Below are 16,376 nucleotides of genomic sequence, written 5' to 3' on the forward strand. Positions count from 1 at the left end.
TCATGCCTCTCTTTCCATCCTTATGGCTCTCTCAACAAGTCTTGTGTGTGGAGACTTCGCTCTGCGTATCTGACTTCGCTCCCCTCTCCCCTCCTCCCCGTGGCAACCTCCTCCGCCCTCTTCCAGACCCATCTCTCCACCCCCCAGGCAGAGCGGCTTCCTCCTTTATATCGTCACCAAGTGTATCATACTCTTAGAATAACTGTTCAATCAAAAAAGACAGAGTTTCTCTGTCCGGGTACACCTTGGGCATTGCCGGTGATGCTGGGGCCTAATGGACCTTCCAACTTAGCTGGAAAAAAACCCACAAAACATAAAGGGAAACCATCTGTTGGGATCCAAGGCCCATACTGCAAGGTACCCCCAACTGGTAGAGCCCTTAAGTGCTCCAGATATTCAGAGAAGATAGAAAGAGCTGAGTGCAATTTGAAAAGCAGTCAGGGGGTGATGTGGGTACAGAAGAGCAGGGAGCTCGCGACAGAGCAGTCGAGAACAAAGACGCGCTGCAATGCAAGCCGGGGTGGACCGTGGGCACGGGCAACGAGCACACGCTCGGAAGAGTCCAGCGTGGGTGATGAGGTCCTGGGTGGGGGATGAAATGAAGGGGCAGGTGGTAGACAGGCAGCAAGGGCAGAAGGAGCTGGAATGGACAGCCGGATTCGATTGCCTGGGGGTCTGTGGGGAGCAAGAGGTTGCAGATGGTTTCAAGGGCGGAGTCTGTAGAACTGGGAGAAAATTAGAAATTCAGAAATGGGGACAGCGTTTCCTTGTTGGGTGAAGGGCATGCTTGTGCCAGACCGTTACTGGGAGTGGATGGGTACAGCCCCAAGACCCTCAGGCCGAGTCACCCTCCTTCGGTGCTGGGAAAGGTGACAGTGATTTGACACACACAAGCATTATGGCCGCTGTTTGGCATGAAGCGTGACACCTGTCACATTTGTTTTTGGAATGCTTAGGCTTTGAGAGCTCCCAGAGATTGAAGAGTGTACATCACAACGCACCGCAGATGTTACATGTTTCTATGAACAGCTAAATGATGCATGAGCCTCAACCAGACCATTTCTCACGGTGGAAACGGTGTCCTACTTCTAGCTCTTGTTTCACTAGTCCAGCCAAGTGATAAACATGTCCAGAGACCTGCTGGGCCGTTCAGCAGGATCCCCCCCAAAACAGGATGTCCTCCTCTGGCCGTGGCGCTGTGGTCAGAGACCTGAGCCCTGAAATCCACGGCCCTGCCCGCCCTCTCCAACACAAGGACCAGAAAGGATCTCTTTCCTGGTCTTATTCTTGGGGATGGGTGGGGCGTGGCTAATTACCGGTAGACAGTGAACGTAAACCAGACCTTCCCTAGAACCTCCCAGAAAACCAGCCACCAAGTTACAGCCGGTGAAAGGTGTGGGAGAGGTAGAGGGAAAGGTTCCATGTCAGATAACAGGCTTAGGCTGCTTTGAGTTTTTTCAGGCCAGCACTGAAATCTAGAGTGTCTCATTTGCCAGCCTCAAGATTTTGGTGAACATAGTTTCCTCAATTACCTGAAATGGTGGAATGTTATGAAGTCACAAGAGACATGCTTTTTCGTTTCATTTTTTTTTTTTTTTTTTATAAAGGTGTGTATGGCCAAACTGAACTTGTTTTTACCCCTTAGGGAGGTGGTACAGGCCGTAGTTATTTACTCAACTCTATTTTTTTTTAATTAATTAATTAATTTATTTATTTTTGGCTGTGTTGGGTCTTCGTTTCTGTGTAAGGGCTTTCTCCAGTTGTAGCAAGCGGGGGGCCACTCTTCATCGCAGTGCGCGGGCCTCTCACTGTCGCGGCCTCTTTTGTTGCGGAGCACAAGCTCCACACACGCAGGCTCAGTAGTTGTGGCTCACGGGCCCAGTTGCTCCGCAGCATGTGGGATCTTCCCAGACCAGGGCTCGAACCCGTGTCCCCTGCATTGGCAGGCGGATTCTCAACCACTGCGCCACCAGGGAAGCCCTCATTTCATTTTAATATTTCTGCATTTCACAGAATGAAATTATAAGTAGGGCAATTTCAAAAAGAAAGGAACAGAGAATTCCAAGTTTTTAGAATGCCCAGTAGGCAAAGTCTGAATTAAGAAATGAGATAAATTCTTATGGGATAATGAACCTTCACACGCACGCACACAATCACTCATTTCTACCATGTATCACCCACAACTTTAAGTTTGTCTCCTACTAGAGTAGAAGCTTCTGGAAGGTAGGACTGTGTCTTAGTGCTTCATTTTTCCCCTTGTGGATCCATAAAGTGCACTCAAAGTTTGTTTGAAGAGAATTATATTTACGTTACTAAAATGTTTTTTGTTTCAGTTTGTGTATTTTTTCTAGAGGACCCATTGAATTGCTATTCTAGGAACAGTTCGTTGCTTAAGAAGTCACAATCGTATTAAGTGAAGAAATTCCTAAAAACATCCAGATTCAGTAAGAAGTAATAACTAATGCAATTTGAAAGGAAAGTTGGGTTGTGCTTTTCATCCAAGTTACAGTTTTCAATGATTTTAGTACAAATGTATCCTGACAGATTTTTTACCTGCTTTTTAAATTAATTTATCCAATTGTTGTTTCCTTTCTGAAGTATTTTATATACTTTTTATCCAACTGTGTGCCTGTCATTTTTATGCAACCTGTGAAATTTGCACATAGGTTCTGGCAAAGGTGTTTTTTTCCAAGCCAACTGAACTGACAGTTAAAAGAATCTAAAGTGTTTAAACCTAAATGATTTTTTTTTGAGGTTGTAGCAGAAAGATCTCCTGAAGGAGAAAAAAACCCTTATCTTGTCCACCTGTATAGAGACTCTGACACAAATACATAATTTAGAGGAGACAAGTGGAAATTAGCACATGCATATTTTTGAGCTAAATTAATTTTAACCGTAATAGCTGATGCAGCTTTCGCAGCCGCCCAGTGATGAAAGTAACAACGTGTTATCACTGCCGTTACTGTTACTGTCCCCTCCCTACTTACAAGGGAAAACCTTGGCACTCGGGGGGCACTGCAAGCCTTGCCCCATCTCCTGGCTGCCTATCCACCAGCAAAGCCAGATATCCACAGCTATCCCTGTGGTCTGGTATAAAATACTAAACCTGGACCCTTCATAAGCCGGAAAATGCTTTACTGAGTGTGCTTAAGTAGAAACTAGTTCATGAGAACTCAGTTCAGAATGAAGCCCTTGGCATCGACGTGGCCTAAACTAAACATCACCTTTGCGGGCAGAGGAATCTTGCTGTGGCTTGCGGGGTGGGAAGTGGGTGGTGTTGGAGGCCAGGACCTGCCTGGCGGAGGGCTCCCGGATCACAGAGCGTACTTCGTCCCGCTAATTCTATAATATCTGTCTGATGTGTACTATGTATACATAGATGTACGCCTACATGGATGTATAGACACACCAGATGTACAACCCCAGTGAGGCACACACTCCCACCTAACCTGGCCAAGGCGGTTGATCGGGGCCCTGCCCTGGAAGTCCTTCACACCCTTCTTCCTCCTTTTGTCCAAATCCTGTCTTCCGTGAATGGGTGAGAGATGGCATGAAACAGACAGATGTCACCTGGGTCTTTTCACTGTAACATCCTCTTTCCATCACTTGTTTCTAATCCTCAGCTCCTGCTTTTGAACCAGTGATCTCTGCTCCCCGGAGCTCAGGGTTTTTCTGGGGCTGGGGGCCCAGTGTGTGTTTGGTTGGCACCCCTCCCCAGCCCTCCTCCGCTGGGCCTCCAGCAGGACGGCAGAGAATGGGGAGGTGTGCGATGCAGGCGGTCCCCGGGCTGTCCTCCGGCTCTCCCCACACACCTGGCTGTCCGCACACCTAGGGCACCCAGAGAGGGGAGGGGCTGAAGGACAGGAGAGTGGCAGTGGGGCCCAGACAGCACGTCCCCTCCTTCCGAGTGTGCCCCACTCAGCCCCGGCGCGGGCCCTGAATTCCCTGCTGGCCGCCCTCATCCTACCGGAGCCCCAGCCCATGGCTGCCTCACTGCTCTCGGCCTGGAACTATTTCTGGAGTCTTTGCTGCCCTTCCCTGTGAAATACGTTTCCTCCTCCAGTTTCTTGGACAAAGTAGCTGAATAACCTCCTTCCAACGTCATGACGATGTCTGAGCAGGGCCGAGAGTGTGGGGGGCTGAAGCTGGAGCCCTGGACCACGGCAGTCAGGCTCGATCCGGGGGTCAAGTCAGCCTGCTGCCGGGCCCAGGGGCCAGCGTGCGGCCAGCCCAGAGGGCGGACGGGGCCGCTGCCGGGGCTCCTCTGCACTTTTGGAGGGCGCCCCGGGGAAGGTGGACACGTCGGAGCCTCTCCGTGCTGCACCTGGCTCCTTTGGTGTAACATAGTTTACACCCAAAATTGAAAGGCCTTAGTGGAGTCAGAGAGAGAGAGAAGAAGAAGGAGAAGGGAAAGGAGAAAGAGAGACAAAGGAAGAAAGAGAGAGAGGAGAGGAGGGAGGCTGGGAAACCATCTGAGCCGTCACCCCAGCCCCGAAGGGAGGCTCCCTCAGTCCTCTGAGCGCAGCCCAGGTCCGCTGGGCCCTATCCTGGAGGCCCCGTCCCTCACGGGGCTCACACTCACCCACTGCATTTCCCTCCCTCCTGTGAGGGGAGGGAAGCTGTGGAGAGCAGCAGTCACCCCTGGAGGGACCACTGTGTAGCCAGTTCCCTCCCCAAGAGTAAGTCGGTTGGCTCTCCGGAGGTGCGAGCAGGCCCGGGGCACGTTTGCTGAGCCCGGTACCCGCTCCCTGAACCCGTGGCTTTACACCTCAGCTGCGGCGTCGCAGGTACGTTTGCCGAGCCCGGTACCCGCTCCCTGAAGCCGTGGCTTTACACCTCAGCTGCGGCGTCGCAGGTACGTTTGCCGAGCCCGGTACCCGCTCCCTGAAGCCGTGGCTTTACTCCCTGAACCCGTGGCTTTACACCTCAGCTGCGGCGTCGCAGGTGCGTTTGCTGAGCCCGGTACCCGCTCCCTGAAGCCCTGGCGTTACACCTCAGCTGCGGCGTCGCAGGTGCGTTTGCCGAGCCCGGTACCCGCTCCCTGAACCCGTGGCTTTACACCTCAGCTGCGGCGTCGCAGGTACGTTTGCCGAGCCCGGTACCCGCTCCCTGAAGCCGTGGCTTTACACCTCAGCTGCGGCGTCGCAGGTACGTTTGCCGAGCCCGGTACCCGCTCCCTGAAGCCCTGGCGTTACACCTCAGCTGCGGCGTCGCAGGTGCGTTTGCCGAGCCCGGTACGCGCTCCCTGAACCCGTGGCGTTACACCTCAGCTGCGGCGTCGCAGGTACGTTTGCCGAGCCCGGTACCCGCTCCCTGAAGCCGTGGCTTTACACCTCAGCTGCGGCGTCGCAGGTACGTTTGCCGAGCCCGGTACCCGCTCCCTGAACCCCTGGCTTTACACCTCAGCTGCGGCGTCGCAGGTACGTTTGCCGAGCCCGGTACGCGCTCCCTGAAGCCGTGGCTTTACACCTCAGCTGCGGTGTCGCAGGTGCGTTTGCCGAGCCCGGTACCCGCTCCCTGAACCCGTGGCGTTACACCTCAGCTGCGGCGTCGCAGGTGCGTTTGCCGAGCCCGGTACCCGCTCCCTGAAGCCCTGGCGTTACACCTCAGCTGCGGCGTCGCAGGTGCGTTTGCCGAGCCCGGTACCCGCTCCCTGAACCCGTGGCGTTACACCTCAGCTGCGGCGTCGCAGGTGCGTTTGCCGAGCCCGGTACGCGCTCCCTGAACCCGTGGCGTTACACCTCAGCTGCGGTGTCGCAGGTGCGTTTGCCGAGCCCGGTACGCGCTCCCTGAAGCCCTGGCGTTACACCTCAGCTGCGGGCGGAGTCGGGCTGCTCAGGGGCGAAGAGACGAGCGTCCTCGGAGCCTCGGTGCCCGCCTGCTCTCCCGCCCTGCACCCCTCCTGCCTGAAGCCATGAACCGTGTGCCTTCGCTTTGGTGGACATGCTCCTCGGCCAACACTCAGCCGGGGTGGGGGCAGTTATGGAACGCCAGTCTTGGCTGAAGAAGCTTTCCTTCGCCAGGGGCCCTTATCCCATCGGAGACGGTGTGTCTGCCAGGAGGGAGGGCCTGGGGGTCGACCCAGCTGCCGGGCTCTGTTTTGCTCTGTGACAGTCCGATTCGGCTCCGGTCAAGTCAAGTAACACAGAAGGGGTGGACGAACCCCAGTGCCTGTGTTGTGCCCCCCTGGGGGTGCCGGGGAGGGCAGCGTCGGAGAGCTGCCCTGGTTCAGACAGGCTGCAGTGCCCCACCCGGCAGGGGCAGCCCCTCAGGGGCGCGCTGTCTCCCCAGCCTGACCCTCGGGGAGTGCTCGGGACGCACAGGGCCCCAGCAACACCTTGGCCACCTGGACGTCTGCCGGAGCATCCCTGTGACAGCAGCGACCTGGCCGGACCCAGAGGAGGTGACTAGACGCTTGGTAACTCGCTCAAGGCCACGTGGCTCTGAGGAGCGGTGCCAGGACCTGCGCGTGTTTATCTGTCTCCAGCTCTGCTCTTGACCACGACACCCTCCTGCTCTCAGGACTGCCAAGAACCCACCTTGGAATGATGTCATCAAAGCACGCTGGGCTTGCTCTGAGGGAATGGAGGGGGTCGTGAGGAAAAGCGGGGTTGATTTTGGGGTCCCCCGCACTGCACGTAGGGTGGCCTTGTGGGAGGGAGGAAGATTCCCAGGACACAGTGCTACTGGCCAGTCCTCCTATGGGCACAGGGTCCTAGTCTCAAGGAGGATCAGAGCCCCCCCAGATTCCACAGAGGCCATAGATTCTCATAGGTCCCCTCCACGACAGGTGTCACACGTCAGCGTGGCAGACGCAGCCTCGTTCCAGAACGGCGACTCAGAGAAGCCCAATCTTATCACGGCTTTTACTAAGCGGACGGCCCGTGGACGGTTTGGCCATTCTGGCAGTCAATTTGCGCGTAATTTTGGGGGGGTTCATTTGACTTCCAAACAGTGACAAACCACATGTGAGAGGCAAGATGGAATCTAAGAGACGCCTACACCCCCAAGTGTGCTGCGGTCTGTGTGCGGCGAGTCCCAGAGCCCCCCGTGGTCTTGATGTCGTTGCCAGCTTCTGGGGGTTTTCGTCGGAAAGGCAGCCGCCTCCTCCGTGGGTCATTCTTGCCGAGATGCAGCTGGACTGAAATGTACCAGGAAGTTAGGCCTCCGAGGCTCACCCACAGCCTCACACACACACACACACACACACACACACACACACACATAAAACCACCCACCCACCTGGGGCTGCCCATAGAAGAAAAGTGAAAAACACCGGATAAACCCACTAGCAGCCAGCGCAGCTGGGAGAAGTGACAGGTCCAGCTCCGAGGCTGAGGAGGACCACACAGACCCCTGGAGGGCTGCCTGACCCAGCTGGAGGAGCGGCAATGATGCATGTGCTCTGGGCAGCTCCGTCTCATGAGAACGTCAGGTACGTATGTATATACACACATACTTATTTTTTAATATGTCCTTTAGGTATCTATGTATGTGACAAAATGGCCACTGGAATCCACAAAGCAAAGAGAGAGTTTCCCTGGTGGACAAGGAGATAGGGAGCCCGGGTAACACAGCAAAGGAGGTCCCACGGCCAGCACGCGTCCAGGGCAGTGGCTAAGTGGGGCGATGGTGCCCCAGGGGGTGTCGGGCAAGGCCTGGAGACAGTTTGGATCATTACAGCTGGGTGGAGGGGGAGGGATTACTGGCATCTAGGGAGTAGAGACCAGGGGTGCGATTAGACACCCTGCAAGGCTCGGGGTGTCTCCCTACACCAAAGGATGATCTGGCCCCAGATGTCAGCCCTGCCAAGGATAAGCAACCCCGCTCCAAGTCAAAGCTGTGTCTTACTCATTTTTAAACGCTTTTTCTAGACTAGGGGTTTCCAACTAGAGCAGTTTTGTCCCCCACTGCCTAGGGACACTTGTCAATGAACAAAGACAGTTTGGAGGGAGGGGTGCTACTGACATCACGTAGGTGGAGACCAGGCATGCTGCTCAACACCCTCCAGCGCAGAGGGCACTTCCCTGACGAAGCAGGATCAGGCCCCAAATGATAACCAAGTGCCGGAATGGAGAAACCCAGGTCCCTGCTACTCGGAGTGAGGTCCGTGGACCTGCCGCATCAGCGCCATCTGGAAGCTCGTGAGAAATGCAGAGACTTGGGCCCCAGCCCAGCGCAGTGGAACCCAAGTCCGCAGTGTGACAAGGTGTCCCAGGTGACGTGAGTGCTCAGTGGCGTTCAAGCGGCACTGATCTAGGGGCGCATTTGCAGAGGTTGTAGGCGCTACTGAAAGGGACCAGAAGTCCTCTAATTTCTTTCTTTTTTTTTCTTTAATTTTTTTTTTCCCTTAAAGCATTTGGCATTCTTTTCTTAATTAATTAATTAATTTTTAATTTTTGGCTGCGTTGGGTCTTTGTTGCTGAGCACGGGCTTTCTCTAGTTGCAGTGAGCAGGGGCTACTCTTCGTTGCGGTGCATGGGCTTCTCAGCGCGGTGACTTCTCTTGGTTGCAGAGCACGGGCTTTAGGCGCGTGGGCTTCAGTAGTTGTGACGCATGGGCGAAGTTGCTCCGCAGCATGTGGGATCTTCCCAAACCAGGGCTCGAACCCATGTCCCCTGCATTGGCAGGAGGATTTTTTTCTTTCTTTCTTTTTCTTAAAAATTAATTAATCAATTATTTATTTTTATTTTTGGCTGTGTTGGGTCTTCGTTGTTGCGCACGGGCTTTCTCTAGTTGCGGCGAGGGGGGCTACTCTTCGCTGCGGTGCGTGGGCTTCTCATTGTGGCAGCTTCTCTTGTTGCGGAGCACTGGCTCTAGGCACGTGGGCTCAGTAGTTGCGGCACGCAGGCTCAGTAGTTGTGGCGCATGGGCTTAGTTGCTCTGTGGCATGTGGGATCTTCCTGGGGCAGAGCTCGAACCCGTGTCCCCTGCATTGGCACGTAGATTCTCAACCACTGCGCCACCAGGGAGGTCCAGTCATCTGATTTATTGTCATGTATCCTAGAGGGGCTGGGGGTAATAAGTCTTTGTCCAAAAACACAGTAAGGGCAAGTCGTGAAAAGAAAACCTCTATATTCTCCTCAAATCCTTTATACGTGATGCCACTTTTAACTCCCTTCCTCTTTGTACCCTTGGGTTTTTTGTTTGTTTATTACAACTTTATTGAGCTATCATTCATGTACCATTAAATTCATCCTTTCAAAGTGTGCAATTCAGTGGTTTTTCATATACTCATAGGGTTGTGCCATCGCTGTCTAGTCCCAGAACATTTTCCTCACTTCAAAAGGAAACTCTGAAAAAAAAAAAAAAAAGAATCACTATGCTTGTATACCTGAAGCTAGCACAACATTGTAAATAAACTGTACTCCAATTTAAAAAAAAAAAAAAAAAAGAGACTCTGTGCCCCTTAGCAGTCACTCCATGCCCCGCAGTCCCCCAGCCCCTGGCAGCCACTAATCTGCTTTCTGTCTCTATGGATTTGCCTGTTCTGGACATTCCATATGTTGCAGGCTGGATTGCATCCCTCAAAATTCACATGTTGAAATCTTTAATTCCTAGTATCTCAGAATGTAACCAGATTTGGAGATGAGGTCTTTAAAGAGGGGATGAAGGTACAGTGAGGTCACTAGGGTGGGCCCTGATCCCGTAGGACTGGTGTCCTCTGTAAGAAGAGGCGATCAGGACACAGACACACGCAGAGGGATGACCACATGAGGACACAGGGAGGAGACGGCCGTCCACATGCCCAGGAGAGAGGCCTCACCTCAGGAGGAACCAACCCTGCCCATGCCTGGATCTCAGACTGCAGCCTCCAGGACCCGGGGACAGTAGATGTCTGCAGTTGGAGTCACCCAGTCTGTGGTGCTTTATTATGGCAGCCCTCGCAGATTGATCCACCATATAAATGGAATCACACAGTATGTGATTTCTTGGTCTGGCCTTCCCTTGATTTCAGACTGCTTTAAACCCCTAACTCACCCTCCTCCTTTTTGCCCCTCTCTCGGGGTCTCATCAACTTTCTTCTTTGGAAAACCTCTAGTTCCTGGCCACTATTGCCAACCAGTCCCAGTGGGCATTCATATCCTGGGGCGGCTGCAGGAAAACCCTGAAATATTGTTGAGGCAGAACCAAGATGATAATTTGATCTTTAAGGTATAAGGTTATATGAGATCTGAACCTAGTGGCTCAGAAATACGTTACAGCGTTTGAAAAGTCATTTCCCCAGCGCTTTCGCGTTTTAGCTTTGAGGATTATTTCTAGTTCTCTTTATAAATGACTTAGTGTTTTCATCCGCAGTATTTTGGATTATATTCAAGGCATAGCGTAAACATTTTCATGCAATTTACTGTAGCAAATAAAAAAGATATTCTGCTTTGTGATTCTATGTGTATATATATGTCTGATAAATTCAACGCAGTTCTTCAATCTGGATGTAGCAGTTGCGGTTCAGCCAGAGAAACAGAACCGGTAGAAGACACATGCTAGGAGATTTGCTGCCAAGATTGGCTTATGCCATTGTGTGGGAGGGGTAGGCAAGGCTGACATCTGTAGGGCCTGCAGTTAGGAAGGGCAGGCTGGAATGTCCTTGGGAACTGACGGAAACTGCCGTCCCCAAAAGAAACTTCTTCTTTTTCATAGAAACCTCAGCCCAGCGCAGCAGGCCTTTTACCTGACTGCATGAGACCCACCCAGATTATCCTGCGTAATCTCCCTCGTTCAAAGTCAAATGATGATGGGTCTTAATCACATTTACAAAATACCTCTACAGCAATACCTATGATAGTGTTAGCAGTGGGTTAAATTGTGTCCCATCCAAAAAAGATATGTTAAAATCCCAACCCCTGGTACCTGTGAAAGTGATCTTATCTGGACATAGGGTCTTTGCAGGTAGAATCAAATTAAGATGAGGTCATAATGGATTAAGGTAGGTCCTAAATACAGGTTCTTGGGGTAGGTCCTAAATCCAGGGAAGTTTAGACACACACACACACACACACACACACACACACACACACAGCCATGTGAAGATGGAGGCAGAGATTGGAATGATGCAGCTCCAAGCTAACAAACACTAAGGATTGTCAGATTCCACCAATAACCGGAACAGATGAGGAAGCGTTTTCCCCTAGAGCCTTCCATGGGAACATGTTCCTCTCAATACCTTGATTTTGGACTTCTGGCCTCCAGGACTGTGAAAAAGTAAATTTGTATTGTTTTAAGCCACCTGGTATATGGTACTTTGTTACAACAGCCCTAGCAAATAGACACAGTGTGTGATTGAATAACTGCCAACAGTGTGATATGCGAAGTTGAGACAACAAAAGACCATGACACCTGCCTTCCTTTCTTATCCCTCTGTCCTAATCTTCCTCTCCTCCACAGAGCTCTTATCCTAGTTGGTAGAAAAGCCAACGAAAACAAATAAACATCAGCGTGTTGGCTCATGAAAGACAGATTGATGGGGGGCGGGGGTCCCACATCCTAACAGAGCCCTTAGTGCAGTGAGGGGACCTGGGGTAACAGGAAGAGGAACGGTTGGCCAAAGAAACAGTGGGTACAGGGGCAGGAGCAAGCTGGGAAAATTTAGGGAACAGCACAGGCTGGGGTGCAGGCAGGGCAGGAACCAAGTAGGTGCAGGGAAAGTGGGAGAAGTAGAGTCTCCTGCCTCCTATTAATTTTCACTTGCCTTTAAATATACATGAACTACACGCATGTATATATCCTCTGTCTGTATGGCTTGAAATTTTTATATAAAATGTTGTTCCTGTCTCTTCCCCAGAGGCCAGTACTATCCTCAAGTCCTTTCATTTTCCGTTTCTTCAAAATGGGATTGTGTCTGTGTGTACAAGTAGAAGTGTTTTATATTTAAAAATAGTCATCTGTCAAGTCAACTGAAATAGAGCATTCTGATTTGTTGAAGCAAACTTTAACAATTTTAGAGTACTTGTAGAGTGACACAGACTTAAGGCTGAGAGCTCCGTCTACCCCCTCATCCAGTTTCCCCATATTCATGCTTTTCTCACAACTAACAAGTCAACCTTGGTCCAATACTATGAACTAGAGTCCAGACTATATTTGGATTTCCCCAGTCTCTCCACTAATGTTCTTTTCTGTCCCAGGACAGAGTTTAGTTGTCTCCTTACGTGCCTCTGGGATGTGACAGGGTCGCCATCCTTCCTTATTTTTGACGACCTTGACAGTTTTGAGGAATGATGGTCACGTATTTTATAGAATGTCCTTCAATTTGGGTTTGTCTCCTGTTTTTCTCATGATTAGACCGGGCTTATGGGGTTTTGGACACGCTCAAGTTTTTATTTACGTTTCTTTGCCTATAATGTTTCAACAGACATTAATATATCTTAAAACAAGAATCATATTTAAGCTAGAAATCCTGTATTTAGTAGTTGTGATCATTTGTTTAGAATCATTTATTTAGTGGCCACCACGTCTATCTTTGTCCTCTTTCCATAAACATACGGAAAGCTAGAAGAGCACTTCTGTGCTCTTAGCCACGGCTCAGACCATGCCTTAGAAACCCACTGACTGCACAAGTCAGCCCCACACCCGAGCGACTAGACGGCAGTGTACCACTGTGGGCTTCTGTGACTGGGGAGGGTTTGATCCAAAACAGTTATTTCTAGAAATGTGACCGATTCCCGTTACTATCTCAAAAATATATTAAGATCTTCTTTCCCTCCCTCTCTCCCTTACAGACATTTTAAGAATCACAGATGACATATATCTGATCTTAGTAAATGTCCTCGATCTAGTGAAAATAACAGCAAACAAAAAACGTTTCTTACACAGGTACTAGAGAAAAGCCCTGTGTTCAAATTCCTTTGAGTTTTATGGTGCGTTCCTTGAATCTGCTGGGTTTTCTTTTCTTTTTTTTTTTTGAAGCCAAGTTTACTGAGGTGTCATCTACATAAAGTCCACCCTTTTAGAATACAGTTCTACGAATTCTGACCAACACTTACAGTCATGTGACGGCACCCAAATCAAGATACAAAACCGCTGGGTCACCCCCCCCAAAGCATCCCCGTGGGCCTCTGTCGTCCACCTCTTTCCTGATGCCCAATGCTGGCACCCAATGATCTGTTTTCGGTCCCAGTGGTTTTGCATTTTCCAGAACACCGGATAAATGGAATCCTAGAGAATGTCGCCCTTTGAGTCTGGCTTCTCTCACCTCTCAGTTTACAGCTGAGATTCATCCACGTTGTGGCACAGGCCAAAGCTGTTCCTTTCTGGGGTTCATTAGTGCTCCAACACATGCATATACCGCAGTGAGCTTATCCCTTCCCCTGCCGAAGGACATCTGGGTTGTTTCCAGGCTTTGGCAACTATAAACCAACCTACGCGTGTAGAGGTTTTTGTGTGAACCTACGTTTTCACTTCTCTTAGGTGGCTAAGGAGGAGGTGATGGCTGGGTTGTCTGTGCACGTGACGTATATATGTACGATCTTATCGGGTGGCTGTTCATTTCGTAAAAACAACATCAAAGAGGCCTTCTGACAAAGGCACCGGAGAAAAATGCAAATGTTCCACCTCCATGTAGTTTCACCTGTGCTTTTCTTGAACCTGCTGGATTTTCTTTGTCAATGTGGTGTTGAGCTTGACTATGTGGGAGATGATTTTTGTGCGGCAACTATTTATAAAATCATCTTCTCTCCCAGGCTTGTTCTCCACAGCGAGTTTTAAACACTAAATGCAGAAGTGGAAACAAAGGGAGGGGAAAAAAACCACATAATGTCTTATAATGAAATATGGTTACCAAAAGAGAGAGGGTGGAGGAACGGCCTTTTGAAAATTATAATCTCCTGCTATTTTGTAGCTGTAACAGCCACGTATTATTTGGGGGAAATCGGAACTCTTACCCATCATGTGCAGCAGCCTTTTCTGTTGCTGTTCTGGTTGTTGCTGGGTGGGTGGGCTGTGAAATTATTCACGGATGGAGAGGCAACGTGGTTTGTGTTAGGAAGGCCATCGGCTTTGGAATCAGAGGAGTTGGGCCACTCTGGAAAGCAGAATATGGTCCTCTAAGGGTGTCTACACTTGAATGCCCTGAAACCTGTGAAAATGCCACCTTCTGTGGCAAAAGGGACTTTGCAGATGTGGCTAAATTTAGAATCTTGCAATGGAGAGTTTAGACTGGATTAGACAGTTTAGCCTAACCTAATCACCAGGATCTTTGAAATTGGAAGGGGGCAGGGCAGCGGAAGAGCAGCTGGGGATTGTGAGAAGGACAGGACCAGAAGGAGGTCACATGCCGAGGAATTTGGGCTCTAGACACTGCGAAAGGCAAGGAAACAGATTCTCCCCTGGAGCCTCTGGAAAGAATCAGTCCTGCCAACAACTCAATATTAATTAGCCCAGTGAGACCCATGTGGGACTTCTGGCCTCCAGAATGGTCAGATAATAAGTTTTTCTTAAGCCACTAAGTGTGTGGTAATTTGTTACAGCAGCAAGAGGAAACTGATACAGCCACTAACCTCTGTGAGATTCAACTTTCCTCCCCTGTACAATGAGTATGATGGCGATTGTATCTCCCCAGTCACATCATAGGTTGCTACGACAATGGGTGAGGTTGTCTTTGAAAACGTTTAGAAAACTATAAGAAAACTTTGTCACATAGGAAAGACATACAGCTCCTGTCAGCTCGGTTCTTCCTTTGCTCACCGGCATCTGCTCCTATCAAGATACATTTAATTTTGCTGAGTCCTTTGGATGGCCCCTACCCACTTTGAGTGGGGGGCTGTCCCCAGGCATTTCTGCTCTTCTAAGATCCGTCCCCACCCACAAACAGGATGGGCTTGGTGCCTAAAGACACCCTCTGCTTCTTTTCCACCATCATTTTCCTCCTCCTTTTTCTTAAATATGTAAAAAAAGGGTGTTCCTTAATTTAACTTTTTCTGGAAAGTTTTTGAAAACACGCTATAATAAAGAAAACAATTTTCCTAGGAAGAGGTTAGCAACCTTGAGTCCTTCAGTCTCCTAGAAACAAGGGTTTCTAGGCCAAAAAGTCAATGTTATTCCCGCTTCGTGGGCCACTTGGCTCTGCTATTACAGCACTGTAAGCTGGAAAGGAGTAGGCATGTTTGTGTTGCAATAAAACTTTATTTATACGGACACTGAAATGCAAATTTTACACAATTTCCATCTCACAAAGTATCATTATTCTTCTGATTTTTTTCCCCAGTCTTTAAAAAAACGTATCCTTAGCTTGCAGGCTGTGCAAAAACAGGTATCAGAGCTGTCCTCTGCCAACTCCTGTCCTAGCACAGAATCTCCATCAGGGCAGGGAATTTTGCCTGTCTTGTTAATTACTCCTTCCCAGAACCTGTCTTTATAACACCTTTTGATATTTTGCTCATCAGGGAGGCATTTTTTTGGCATTAATTTAGAGTCTTAAAATACGGCGTTATAATATTATTTATCTTTTTTTAAAAATTATTTGCTTTATTTATTTTTAAATTTTTATTTATTTATTTATGACTGTGTTGGGTCTTCGTTTCTGTGCGAGGGCTTTCTCTAGTTGTGGCAAGTGGGGTCCACTCTTCATCGCGGTGCGCGGGCCTCTCACTATCGCGGCCTCTCTTGTTGCGGAGCACAGGCTCCAGACGCGCAGGCTCAGTAGTTGTGGCTCACGGGCCTAGTTGCTCCGCGGCATGTGGGATCTTCCCAGACCAGGGCTCGAACCCGTGTCCCCTGCATTGGCAGGCAGATTCTCAACCACTGCGCCACCAGGGAAACATGTATTACTTATCTGGATGAGTAAGTTTTTGGCATCCCCTTAAAGTCATCTCACTCTAGGGTCCTGGCCCATGAGCCATGGGAGGGGGTCCATGGTGGTGGCATGGATGAGTCTAGGTAGGCAGAAGGGCCATAGAGAGTCATGGGATGCAGCTTGCACTTCCTCCCTTGGCAGGAAGGTCCCAGGGAGAGATTGCAGGGGGTCCATGAACATGGATGGGGAAAACCTCTGCAGTTAACCCAAATTGAGCATTTCTGACAACTATGACTATAGAAGAGATGACAGTAGCATTAACTGTATCTTTGATTTGTTACCAATTTGTCGCCAAGAGAAGTCTGATGTATTTTCAGAGCAGGTTAGAGTTGAAGCAGATTTTATTTGTACCCACCACTACTTTGAAATGACAGAAGTTATTAGTACCACCTCTAGAGCTTATGATTGGAAGTACTGAGAAAGAAACACATGTATTATGACATTGGAATTCCTTTTTTTAATTTAACCATATTTTTACAGAATCGAGTTTCCTTGTAATCTTATGTATATTATTTTATGTATTTATGCAGTGGTAATCAATATAGTCAGTAACTTGCCAAAGAAGGTCTGGGGCGTAGAAGTGCTTACA

This window comes from Balaenoptera musculus, chromosome X (assembly GCF_009873245.2).
Source record: "Balaenoptera musculus isolate JJ_BM4_2016_0621 chromosome X, mBalMus1.pri.v3, whole genome shotgun sequence".
Classification (NCBI taxonomy): Eukaryota; Metazoa; Chordata; class Mammalia; order Artiodactyla; family Balaenopteridae; genus Balaenoptera; species Balaenoptera musculus.